Source organism: Mobula birostris, chromosome 8, assembly GCF_030028105.1.
Source record: "Mobula birostris isolate sMobBir1 chromosome 8, sMobBir1.hap1, whole genome shotgun sequence".
NCBI classification, from domain to species: domain Eukaryota; kingdom Metazoa; phylum Chordata; class Chondrichthyes; order Myliobatiformes; family Myliobatidae; genus Mobula; species Mobula birostris.
The window spans coordinates 68,702,963-68,716,197 of NC_092377.1; the positions used below are offsets into that span (position 1 = coordinate 68,702,963).

Here is a 13,235-nt window from a genome sequence, read left to right on the forward strand (position 1 = left end):
GATGTGATGGTGTGATGATGTATGCCATTTACAAACTTCTACATTTAACCCGTAATGAATTCTGTAAACAAAGAATGCCTAATCAAACAATATATTCACAATATTACTCAACTGTTACTGAAATATTAAATATACAGCACAGGACTTGTATCACTGTAGGTGTGGTTGTCTCTGATTTTTTAAATTGATTTTTTAATGTAAAATATTTTGCATGTACAACCTTGCAAATTAGAAAGCAATTAAACGAGACTATGTAATCTTAAAAATATTCTATTTTTCACTGAAGTAAATCCTAACATCTTTCAAAAGAAAAAGAGAACTATCAAGTTTAATGAAAGACATATATGCAGAAAGTCAATGTTTTTGTTTTCTTTACGTACTGTATATCTGCAAAGTGATTCCAGGATGCTTATCTGTTAAAATGGATGGTTGACATTTCTATTTGTTCTTTTTGAAAATCTTTAATTGTATGGTAATGTTAAAATTGTGTCAGTTAAAAGATGCAAGGTGAATTTTACAATTCTATGTTATTCAACATCATTGTAACAACCATAAAGCAATTCTGAAAATGTTTATATTCATTTTCTGAAATAAGATCTCAAATGAGCTGAACATGGCAACTGAAAATAATGATCATCCTGGAGAAACTGACTCACACAATTTGATGCTAGGCACACAAACAAAACAGACATGATGATGAACCTACAAGATGGAGTGGAAATTCAGAGCTGGTTGATGATAAATGACAATACATACCAATGCAAGCGTTCATAAGCACTGTGAATGGGTGATAACAATAACATTTCTTTAAAAAAATGAAGAAATGGCTGGCTACATCATAAAGATTGCACAAAAAACAACTGGCTTTTGTATACAGAATGAATTCAGCAATATTTTGAAGAAAATTAAATAGCTAATGGGAAGTGAAGTGAGATGCAACTGAGTTGCAGTCAAGAATGAAAATGAGCATGAACAAAATTGCAACGTCTAAACAGAAGCTGAACAAATTGTGTTGCTGTTGTGGCAGGGGCTCACATACACCTGACCAATGCAGATTTAAAGACAAGCCTTGCAGAAAATGGAATAAAGTAGGACGCATACAAAGAACATACTGGGCAGACAAAAACAAATGGACTGCACAGGGAAGAGATAAAGATAAAAAATCAAGTTGCCTTTTCAAAAAGGCCATTAATCTGCATGCTGTTGTTGGGAATGAAATACAGCACTTAACAAGTCACATTGGGCTTGCCTGTGGTAAAAAAAATAGGAGGGCCAGCATTTTGACTGGGCATGATTATCTGAAGACAACTACAGCTTGATTGGAGATCCATCCACCATTTGCATGCCACATTGCCCGCAATAGAGTCAATTGAAAGCAAATTAAGAGAGGTACTGGATGATGCCAGAGCAGGGCGCAAGGATGACGTTGGAAAACTCAAACATTTCAAGGGTAAAATAGTGTAAAATGAAAATACCACACCCAAGTTTTGCAAAGTCCATCCAGTTCCTTATACCATCTGTGATAAAGTAGCAAGTAAGCTTGATCACATGGAAGCCAAAGGAATACTTTCCAAGGCTGAGTGGAGCCCATGGGTAACACCAGTAATCCCAACCAAGAAGAATGGGTCTGTGCTCATTTTAAGGTCACCATCAATCCAGTACTGAAAGTAGATCAATACCCTCTGCCCAGGATAGAGGATACCTTTGCAAACTTTTCTGGAGGAAAACAATTCAGCAAAGTGGCCTACCTACACCTGGAGATGAAAGAAGAGTCCAAAGAGTATCTCACCAGAAACACTCATAAGTAGGCTTATTTCTGGAGTAGCATCTGCACCTGCAGTCTTGCAGAAAGCTATGGGCCAGGTGCAGCAAGGTTGCCGAGACACTCAGTGTTACCTGGATGACATCATTGTTACCGGCAAAGATGACAAGGAACTTCTCCAAGATCTCAAGAATGTTAAGAAAATTAAAAGATTATTGGCTCAGAGCATGGCACAAGTGTGAATTCTTTAAACAAAATCTCTCTTACTGTGGTTGCACCACAGATGCACAATATTTACACAACTGTGCTGAGAAAGACCCCACACTGTCTCAGGAATACATGGCCCCCCCAAAATGGCTGGAATGTGCAGCAGAAATTCCAGTTCCCTCTTTTTCACCAGTGCCTGCCAAGGTGAACTCGCCCTTGACAAAGTTTGCCTTGTGTGGGGATTGAGAGTTGTTATACCATCGAAGCTGAGGGCTCAAACATTGGTGGCACTACATGCCGGTCATCTAGTCGTGGTCAAAATAAAAGCATTGGCTCAAAACTTTGTCTGATGGCCTGGGATAGGTAATCAGATCAAGCAGTTTGCCATGCACTGATCAGGATGCTAACACATTCAGAAGATGCCAACAGCAGTGCCTCTGTATCCCTGAGAATGGCCTGCTTTGGCCTGGCAGAGGTTCATGTCGATTTTGCTGGACCATCCATGGGCACAGATTTCTTGGTAGTAGTGGATGCAGCTACAAAGTGGCCAGAAGTGTTCCCAATAGCCTCCACCCCAACCTCACACACTGTTGATGTGTTGAGAAGCTGCTTCTCAAGGACTAGTGATCCAGAACACTTAGTCAGTGACAAAGGACCACAGTTTGTTGCGGAACAGTTTCAGTCATTCCTGAAAATGAATGGAATAAGACATATTACATCTTCACCGTACCAGCCAGCTATACACAACTTGGAGGAAAGGTTTGTCCAGAGTCTAAAGAACACACTGCGAGCAATGTCAGCAGAACACACTACAATAACACCAAATCAGAAGTTCACCAATTCCCTCCCTGTGCAAACTCCACAACCAACAATTCACCAGTCATGCTGTTCCTGGGTCACGTTTGGATCTCCTCAAGCCCAGTCTCAGAAGGAGTATGCAGGACAAAGAGCTGAGACAAATTGAAAGCTCCTCAAACAGTTTTGATGTTTCCCTCCTGGACAAGCAGTCCTGGTGTGGGACAACAGAGGTGATCAAAAGGGAGTACTTGGAAAGTTTAAGGACAGAACTGGAACACTCTTCTATACAGTGGAGATTGCCTAATGTCATCTGGAGACAGCACATTGATCAGTTGAGGAGAGCAGAGTCAGTTGTCAGAGAAGAAAGGTGTCCAGAATTGTCAGAACCACTTCCTATGTCCCAGAGTCAACTCCTACAACCACTACGGAGGAGGTCCCAGAACCTGTGGTTGTTTCACAACCACAAGTCTCACCTGCCAAGCAGAGTGACACCCCACCCCCCACACCGTCAGGAAAGACGATATCCCTCATGAGTAAGAAATCCTCCACAGTGATTACATCTTAAGATTGGAATGGGACAATTTAAAATATACTATGCTGTGGATGTATGCACAGTAGTTTATTATATAGTATATTGTGTATATAATTGAGATGCATTCGATATTGAATTGGAGTTTATAGGTAAACAGGGAGTATATTGTGTTTAATATTTCAGTAATATTGTAAATACATTGATTAAGCATTCTGTGTTGTTTACATAATACATTGCTGGTTACATGTAGAAGTATGTGAATGGCATACGTCCTCATGCCACCACGTCATAGGCACACACCTTGTTTGAAGTAAATACAAAGTTTAAACAAATCTCTTGGGATCCTTTGTTTTTCTTTCAATTAGTTGAATTACAAAACATAACAACCAGTTTATCAGAATTCATTGAAGAAGTACTGTGTGCTGTGGATGAAGAGGAATCAGTGAATATATTTGATAAAGTACTGCATCAAAAAGTATAGCAGAAAATAAAAACCAATGATGTAGGAAATTATATATAGGCATGGATAGAGGATTGGCTACAGCTAATGTGGCATAGGGATGAGTGCTGCAGTTTCAACTTCTTACAATTTATATGAATGACTCACGATGGGACAGAAAGTCTAAGAAACATAAGAAATAGAAACTGGAATAGGCCATCTGGTTCATCAAGTCTACTTCAGTATTCAATAAGATCATGGCTAATATGGCTATGGAATCAGTTCCACCTACATGCCTTTTCCCCATACTCCTTAAATCTTTTAAGTATATTTAATGAGGTTGCTTCTACTGCTTCCTGGGAAGGGAATGCCACTGACCCACTACTCTCTGGGAAAAGCAGCTTCTCCTCATCTCTGTTCTGAATCCCTTAGAAGCCACGTCCCCTAGTTCTAGTCTCACTTACCAGTGGAAATAACTTGCCTGGCTTTATCTTATCTATTCCTTTCATCATTTTATATGTTTCTACAAGATCCTCTTTCATTCTTCTGAATTCCAATGAGTGAATCAGCGACTCAATCTCTTCTCAGAAGCTAACCCTCTCATCTCCAGAATCAACCTGGTGAATTTACTCTGTACTGCCATTTGAATAGTAATAAGGAGAAAAGATTCTTGAACTCTGGTCATTATTTCTTTTGCATATGTAAGTTACGTTTAATTTGATAATTGAAGTTTGTTCACTTATGTTTCTCTTCCTCTTTTAATATACTGTGCTGCTGTTGCAAAAAGCTAATTTTCCATGGCATTTCTATCGTGTATGAATGCCTGGGCCAATAATAAACTTGAACTTGAAAGCTGTGAAGAGAATGTCAGTAGGTTACGAAAGGACAGAGGTAATTGAAATAGGTGGGCAAAGATCTTGTGAATGGAGTGTATTTAGGTAAAATGTAAAATGATCCAGTTTGGTAGGAATTTTAATAAAGCATTATATCAAAAACCTGTTACACTTCATACAAGAATGGATGTCAATCATTCTCAGTATCAGCTGACATGAAGATCTCAACCTGCATTTTGTGGACAAAGTTCGCACAAAGGAGGTTTTATCAGAGTCAAGCAGAAGCTGGACAAAATTGGACAGCGTTTAGGAAGTGGGCTTATGGTTTGATGGAAAAGTGGCAGCAAAGGAGATGAATATTTTCAGTTTTAATGAATTCCATATACTTTTGAAGTCAATGGAGGTGAGATGGAAAGTCGAGAAGAAAAGTGCTCGCAAAGCTTTTTGGTTGTAGAGCTAATCGTGAGACCAGGTTCCACTCTATTGCCTTTGCTGATTAAGTGCATCCTTACTGGTTGGAATCTAGTGAATGAAGCTAGAATGAAACCAAATTTCCCTCGGGATTAATAAAGTATATCTATCTATCTAGAAAAAAAGAATTGGGATAGCAGTTTCATGAACTAATACAGTAAAACAAGAAATACTGTAAACACTCGGCAAGTCAAGCGGCATCTGTGTAATGAGAAAGGGTTGGCATTGCCTATCAAGGACCCTTTGTCAGAATGTTGTCATGTTGGATATCAGAAGCTGTGCTGCTGGTAATGATGACAGATCTTGATTCCTCATACAAGGTTTCAGCCTGAGACTTCACCAATTCCCTTACCCCTGCAGTTGCTGCCTGACATGCTGAGTTCCTCCAGCAGATTGCTTGCTGTTCATAATTCAAGATTCAAAAAACTTTACTGTCATTCTAACTGTACATCAGCTCTGCAGGGCAGAATGAGACAGCGTTTCCCAGGAGCAGTGCCATCATAACATAACAGATGCAACACTAAATACTAAACATAACAATAAATAGTAAAACACAACAGCCACATGTCAGTTAAATCAGTTATAAGTGTCCAGTGCAAGTTAAAAGCATCTAAAGCAGAGTCAGGTAGAGCAGCTATTTAGCAGTCTGACTGCCTGTGGGAGGAAGCTGTTTAGTAGCCTTGTGGTTTTAGTTTTAATGCTCCTGTAACGTTTGCCTGATGGCAGAAGAACAAACAGTTCATGGAGAGGGTGTGAGGGGTCTTTAATGATGTGCCGTGTGGATTACTGCATTAAGAAGGCTGAGGAAAAGATGCAATGGAAAAATGTTGTCAGGTTTGGAACTTGAGAACAAGGCTGCAGCAGTCGGTGCCGTGATCATAACCTTGGGGGCTATTTGTGTGAAGTTTGCATGATCTTCCCGTGACCCTGTTGGGTTTTGCTGGATTGTTTGGTGTTTTTCCATATCCTTGAGAAGTAAATTGGCTGTTGTAAATTAACTCCCACTAGATAACTGGTGGAAGAATCAAAACGGGAATTTGATGTGTGTGTGAGAGGTACAGTAAGTCAAAAAGCTACAAGGAAATAAAGAATAGGAATAGTGTCGTGATTACTCTTCTGGGATGGCCCCAGTGGGTAAGTAATAGGGATTGCTATTGTTAGCACAGGGATTTTTTTTTTAAAGAGGAAATTTAATGTAAGTATATTTTTAAAACTGGTAAATTATCACAGGACATTTGTCTACCCATGTATCAAAAATGTCATGGACGGAAGTATGTTACCTTAAAAAGTCCCAGAGGCCGCTTTAGTAATTAAAAGTGAATTGATAAAAAAGTGGATATTATTTGAATCACAGAATCATATCAGAGGAGGAGGCTATTTGGCCCTTTCAATCCGGTTTCAATACCAGTTCAATCCGGGTTATCACATTTCAGCCCTCCTTGTTCTCTTTTAAATACAACAGTTGAATCTGCCTTCACGACTGCCCTGGCTGTGTAATCCAGTCCAAAAATCTTTACTCATGTCTGCAGGGATAGGCCATTGCTCTATTTACATTGTTCGGAAGGGACTGATTTCCCCTGATCTGCTATCAAATTGATTTTTTTTTAAATCCTGGAAGGCAAATGCGAATCAGCATAATTTAAAATTGAGAACGATATTAAAAGCTGTGAAATCCTAAAAACTGCAGCTGCTGAACATCTGAAATAAACAGAAAAATATCAGAAAATGCCAAAAAAAAACCCCCACATTGCAGTTCACGAGGCGCTGCGGAAAGAGTAACAATCAATGTTTCAAGTTAAAGAACTTTCATCAGAACCAAGAAGGGTGCAGGTGCAGAGTGGCCTGGCGGAGTAAAAATCAAGTCAAGGACTTAAAGCTCCGGGCTGTCACTCCAGTATAGGCCTGAGGGAGTGCTGCATCATCCATTCGTGGTCTCGTCTTTCAAAAGCGACATTAGGTTCAGGAGCATCATATGCCCTCGAGATGGGCTTTGAATAAGCACTGATTTAAGAAAAACTAATTATAAGCACAAGCAGGCAACTCAGCCTCTCAAATCTGCTTCCTCATTCAATGTTGTCTCATCACGTTGCTTATCAGATATTTGTTTGCCTTTGCCAAATAGAAACGATCACTCAATTTCCATCACTTTTTGAGTTCCAAAATACTCTCTCTGACATGAATAGTTCCCCTTTCTGTGTGTAATGGGGGAACCACCACTTCGCCTGCCAGCTCTTGTCCCACCCTTGCCCTCTCCTCCAGTTTTTATACTGGCTGTCTTTCAGACTGGGTGAATGGTCTCGACCCTAATGGTCGACTGTCCATTTTCCTCCAATACATGCTGCCTGACACGCTGGGTTACTCCCACTCTTTATGAGCAAACACTGACTGCCGGATTCTTCCTCTAGCATTTTGTGCCTGACTTGCTGAGCTGCCCAGTAGTTTGTGTATGTTTTACTCACAAACGTCACGAAGATCTCTTTGGAATCTTACTATCCAACACGTCATTTTCTCGTTCTTTGTGAATGAGGTTTTGGAAGTTGGGCCCCCATTTCGTCAACTCTTATTTCCTACTAAAATGGCACTTCAGTGAAATAAGATTAACTGTTTTTGAAAAGTGCTACGCATATTTAAGAATTTCTTCATGTTTTTAACGACAGCGTTGTCTTCCCATTGTGTAATGTGACAGTCAGCTGAGAGGATTGCGAAATATCTGCTCTCCTCTTTCGAAGGCCTATACCAACCTGTCCTTTCTTACACTGTCTGCCCTCCAACACTTCTTTCAGTAGCGAGGACATTACCTTTGTCATTGATATTTTTAGTTGGCCTGCCTATCACTCCCAATCTTTAGTTCTATTAGCAAGTACACGATCACAGTCATCCTTTCTTGTGCTGCAAGGAAAAATATATAACCATCGATGCCAGAAAAAAAATACAAAAGTGAAACGGATACAAACTTTTAAAGGGTCAATGTCAAGATTTAATAAGAGTTTTCCTTATCTTTAAACGCCAGACACGTGGCAGCTGCCGACTCTTCGCTGTTAAAGTGTTTCGGAGTGTTTCACCAAATATGGAAATACTTTGCAGCGGAAATAGCAACCAGAGATCTTGTAAATCACTATGCGGGGCGTAGCGGTTGGAGAATATGCGGCTTCTCCATCGATGAATCGCAATCATTCGTGGCGGTTTACCCACGCTAGTTTCTGTGATGGGTCAGTGGCTGACTGCCGCTGGGCAGGTTATCTTGGCGCCATCTCCATGTAATGTGGCACCGTTCAACACATGACACGGGAAATGCGAAATCAGCGCCGACTTGGGACGGCAGCAGTTCTGGGAAACACGGCGGCGTTTCCGGAATGATCTCAGGTAGAGAGCAACACCGCGCCGACGGGGCGTCCCAAGCCTGCAGTCAGATTCAACGAACAAACCAAAGGGGCCCGAGAGAAACATCTCCCACCCCTCCCTGGGACCCAAACTCGTCCTTCCCTCCGGACTCCACTCATTGCATTGCACCCTCAGAGTCACAGCAGACCCATTCCCCTTTCACTTGCTGGGGCCGCCCCGCTTTCTCACACCCCCGTTCTGCAGCAGCGCCGCTGTTTGGCACGACTTCTCCGTCCCGGCTCCTCCCCTCCAGCGTCCTGTGTCACAGTCCACTCCCTCCCGCTCCGGCTCCGGCCCCGGCCGGCCCCTGGAGCTCCGTCTTCCCTTCGGCCCAACCCCTTCGCCCTGGACTCGCCCCTCTGGCCCCACCCACGCCGACAGGCCCCGCCCACCGGAGCGACGCCCCGCCCTCTGCCCGGGACTTGCCGTGCTTCCGCGCCGATCTGCACGGCTCGGAGTCAGTCGGAGGCCGGTGCTGCGGCGTGAGTTGGTGTTGCAGCCGGCCGGCAGGTAGGTGGAGCCCGGCTCTGGGCCGGGGAAGGCGCCGGCTCTGTTTCGGGCTCCTCTGGATCAGGCGCTCTGCCAGTTTCCGCGGATGATTATGTTCTTGGAAACGTTTCATTTCCGAGAGTCGGCGGCCGGAAACGGCTTTTCGCGTCGACCCAGTACCTCGGCTGGTGAACTCGGGTTCGTCGTCAACAACCTGTGATCTGTGATGGACTTAGCACGAATTTAAACTGGCGATGTGGTTATTAAAGGTTCGTCAATTTGTTTGGTGATACGGGGAATTTAATGTTGGGCGTTTTAGGCTCCGGCTTGCATTTAACCTTACCTACCTCTCCCGCGTTCTGTTCTGTACACCCGAATGGTGAGTCCCTCTAGCCCGTGTTAAATTTGTTCACTGTGGTATTAGCTCATGAAATATGTGGGACTGGAGAAAGCTCTGTGTCGGAGGCTGTGTAATCGCACACGGTTGAAACCATGGGTTCTTGCGGCATATCTTTTCCAACAGCGCCTGTTCTTTTCTTAACGACTTAATTGGCTGTCAGGTGCCCGGAACGTCACAAATGGTGCGGTGGAAAGCAAGTCCCCCCTCCCCCCGGTGTAATGGAGTTGTGCGGTGAGGGAATCTCTAGAAAAAAGGAAAATCAAGTTTCAAGGTTAATACATATTAGTTAAAGAATGAAATTGCTTGTTCTCTTTTTATGAAGGAATTGTTTTCGCAGGGATAGTAGTTCTTTCAGATTTGGAAATTTGAGTACGGAAGATAAATGTTATACTTTAATTTCTGATTTAATTGTATGTCAGTTCCGTTGATGTTGAAGATGTCAGTGATTGATTCTTAGTTTTAAGTATATAAAAGATAAAACTTCGTGGCTTTGTCAGTATATTTAGTATTTATGCAGCAGTATTTGAATGACGTATAATCATTTGCATTAGTGATTGAAATTTTAAGTAGACCCTACTTAAGGCATTTTTAGAATTAATATTACTAGGGAGAAGATTCTTGGGGAAACTAAGGTCTGAAGGTAGATAAGTCACCAGGACCAGATGGTGTACACCCAAGGGTTCCGAAAAGGGCTGAAAAAATTGTGGAGGCGTTAGTAATGATCTTTTGAGAACCACTAGATTCTGGAATGGTTCCGGAAAACAGGAAAATTGCAAGAAGGGAGAGAGGCAGAAGAAAGGAAATTGTAGGCCAGTTAGTCTGACCTCAGTGGTTGGGAAGATGTTGGGAAGGATGTGATTTCAGGGTACCTGGAGGTACATGATAAAATAGGCTGTAGTTGGTATGATTTTCTCAAGGGGAAATCTTACCTGACCGGTCTGTTTGATTTCTTTTATAAGATAGCAAGAAGGATGGACAAAGAATTGGGTGATGTTGTATACTTGGATTTTCAGAAGGCCTTTGACAAGGTGCTACACATGAGGCTGCTTAACAAATTAAGAACTTATGGCATTACTGGCATGGATAAAGCAGTGGCTGATTGGCAGGAGGCAAAGAGTGGGTATAAAGGGAGCCTTTTCTGCCTAGCTGCCAGTGGCTAGTGTTCCACAGGGGCTGTCTTGGGACCACTTTTTACATTATATGTCAATGACTTGGATGATGGAATTAATGGCTTTGTTGCAAAGTTTTCAGATGATATGCAGAGATCTGGAGGGTCAGGTAGTTTTGAAGAAGTAGAAAGTCGACAGAAGGACTTAAACAGATTAGGAGAACAGGCAAAGAAGTGACAGGTGGGGATACAGTGTCAGGAAGTGAATGGTCATGCATTTTGGTTGAAGAAATAAAAGGGTAAACTATTTTCTAAATGGAGAGAATATCTAAAACTCTGAGGTGCAAAGGAACTTGGGAATTCTTGTGCAGGAATCTCTAAAGGTTAATTTGCAGGTTGAGTCTGTGGTGAGGAAGGCGAAGGCAAATGCAATGTTAGCATTCATGTCAAGAGGACTAGAATATAAAAGTAAGGAGACTTTATGAATCACTGGGGAGGCCTCATTTGGGGTATTGTGAGCAGGTTTGGTCCCCTTCTCGGAAAGGATGTGCTGAGAATGGGGAGGATTCAAAGGAGGTTCGTGAAAATGATTCCAGGATGGAATGTCTTGTCATATGATGGCTCTGGGCCTGTATTCACTAGAATTCAGAAGAATGAGGGGTGACCTATCAAATGGTGAAAGGCCTTGATAGGAGTAGATGTGGAGAGGATGTTTCCTCTGGTAGGAGAGCCGAGGACTAGAGGACATAGCCTCTGAATCGAGGGGTGTCCTTTTAGAATGGAGATGAGGAATTTCTTTAGCCACAGAGTGGTAAATCTATGGAATTTGTTGCCTCAGTTGACTGTGGAGGCCAAGTCTTCATATTTAAGGCAGAGGTTGGTAGATGTTTGATTGGTCAGGGCATGAAGGGATACGGGGAGAAGGCAGGAAATTGGGGCTGAGAGGAAAATTGGATCAGCCATGATGAAATGGCAGAGCAGACTCAATGGGCCAAATAGCCTCATTCTGCTCCTATATCTTATTGTTGTGATGAACTTTTTTGATATTACTATGTTGATATTGAATATGTGCATTTGGAAAAGCATGGACTGGTGAGAGGAAGTCAACATAGGTTTGTGTGACAGTGGCCCTATCTCAAATTTTGTCTTTTGAGGAAGTGTGAACATCATTGAGAGTATTGACATGGACATGAGAAAAAATTTTGCCAAGCTGCTTCTTGGTCAGCTGCTCCAGGAGAATGAGACATCCATGGGGAATTTAAATTGGATACAAAAATGGTTGGATCAGTGAAGGCAAAGGCTGATTGCGTGTTTTTCCCACTTGGAAGTCTGTGGCCAATGATATTCTGAAAAGCTCTATGCCCTTGAGTACTTCAGTTTTATATAAATGAAAAAGCACATAGTCTGATTAATAAATTTGCAGATAGACAAAATATGGAGTTGTAAATCGTGAGGAAGATTGTCAAAGAATACAGCATGATATCAGTTGGAAATTTGGGAGGAGGAATGCCCTGTAGAGTGTAATCTTTCAGGTCAAATGTAAGAGGAAAGTATACAAGTAATGGCAGGGCACTGATGTATAGAGAGATCTTGCTGTACAAGTCTGTAATTCCATAAGGATACGACAGGGTCTTTTAAGAGACTCCTGGATAGGTACATGGAGCTTAGAAACAAAGAGGGCTATGGGTAACCCTAGGTAATTTCTAAAGTAAGTACATTTTGTATCATAATGTATCATTTTTTAATGCATGCATTACTAAATGACAATAAAAGGGGACTATGTGTCTTCATAATCTAATTTTCGGCACAACATTGTGGGCCAAAGGGCCTGTATTGTGCTGTAGGTTTTCTATTCTTCTATGTTTCTAATTCCCTGAAAGTAGCAACTCTAGTGAACAGGGTGGTAAAGAAGGCTTGCAGCATACTTGTTGATTGGCGCATTGAGTATTAAACTTGCTAAGTCATTGCAGCTGTAGAGAGCTTTTCACTTTGGTCATATGAGGGCTAACGTGAGTAGCTCTGACCACCACATTACAGGAAGAATATGGAGGCTTTGTTGGTGGGGATACAGAAGAGATGCTTCAGGATGTTCTCTTGATTAGAGAGCCTTAACAATAAGATGATTTTGGATAGACTTAGACTGTTTTTGCTGAAGCTTCAGAGCCTGATAGGAGTATCATGACAGGCATGAATAGGATAGACCGCAGGATTCTTTTTCCTGGTGTGGAAATGTCAAGTACTCAAAGGCATAGATTTAAGATAAGGGAGGGGGGAATTTTAAGAGGTACAATATCAGTGTTAAAAGGCAGTTAGAGAGACAGGTGAGCATTGAGGGAACTGAGGGATAGTGATTGCGCAGGCAGGTGGGATGAGTCGGGTTGGTACAGACATTGTGGGCCGAAGTATCTGGCACTGTGCTACTCCATTCTGTTTGGTTACACACTTTATGCAAGGGGTGATTGATAAGTTCGTGGCCTAAGGTAGAAGGCATCTATGTTAGGAAACCTAGCACATTTATTTTTCAACATAGTCCCCTCCTACATGTACACACTTAGTCCAGCAATCGTGGAGCATACGGATCCCTTCTTTGTAGAAGTGGTCCACAGCAGGGGCAATTGATAAGTTCGTGGCCTAAGGTAGAAGGAGATGGGTTATTAACTTCAAACTTTCTGCATTATCACTCAAAGAGTTAAACTGCACGTGCATGTCGTGAGAGCGTCTTGGACCTCCAGGTGGTCCACAGAAGGGGTGATTGATAAGTTCGTGGCCCAAGGAAGAAGTAGATGAGTTATACAGCTCTCGTTACATGCACGTG

At 42.1% G+C, this 13,235-nt stretch overlaps 1 protein-coding gene and 1 long non-coding RNA gene across 5 annotated transcripts in view; one reads left to right on the top strand and one right to left on the bottom strand.

Moving 5' to 3' along the window:
* The window catches only part of LOC140201377 (uncharacterized), a 49,602-nt gene extending 40,844 nt beyond the window's left edge, over nucleotides 1–8,758 (bottom strand). For both annotated transcript variants that reach the window (XR_011886846.1, XR_011886847.1), the window contains exon 1: nucleotides 7,997–8,758. This is a non-coding gene — a long non-coding RNA (uncharacterized lncRNA). The remainder of the gene's footprint in view (nucleotides 1–7,996) is intronic.
* LOC140201375 (N-acetyllactosaminide beta-1,3-N-acetylglucosaminyltransferase 2-like) overlaps nucleotides 8,220–13,235 on the top strand; it is a 60,850-nt gene continuing 55,834 nt past the window's right edge. The window contains exon 1 of one of the 3 annotated variants that reach the window (XM_072265400.1): nucleotides 8,220–8,405. The gene's annotated coding sequence lies outside the window, so the exon portion shown is untranslated. Of the gene's footprint in view, nucleotides 8,406–8,757; nucleotides 9,182–13,235 lie in introns of those variants that run through there. The other 2 variants (XM_072265399.1, XM_072265398.1) reach the window with 2 other exon arrangements.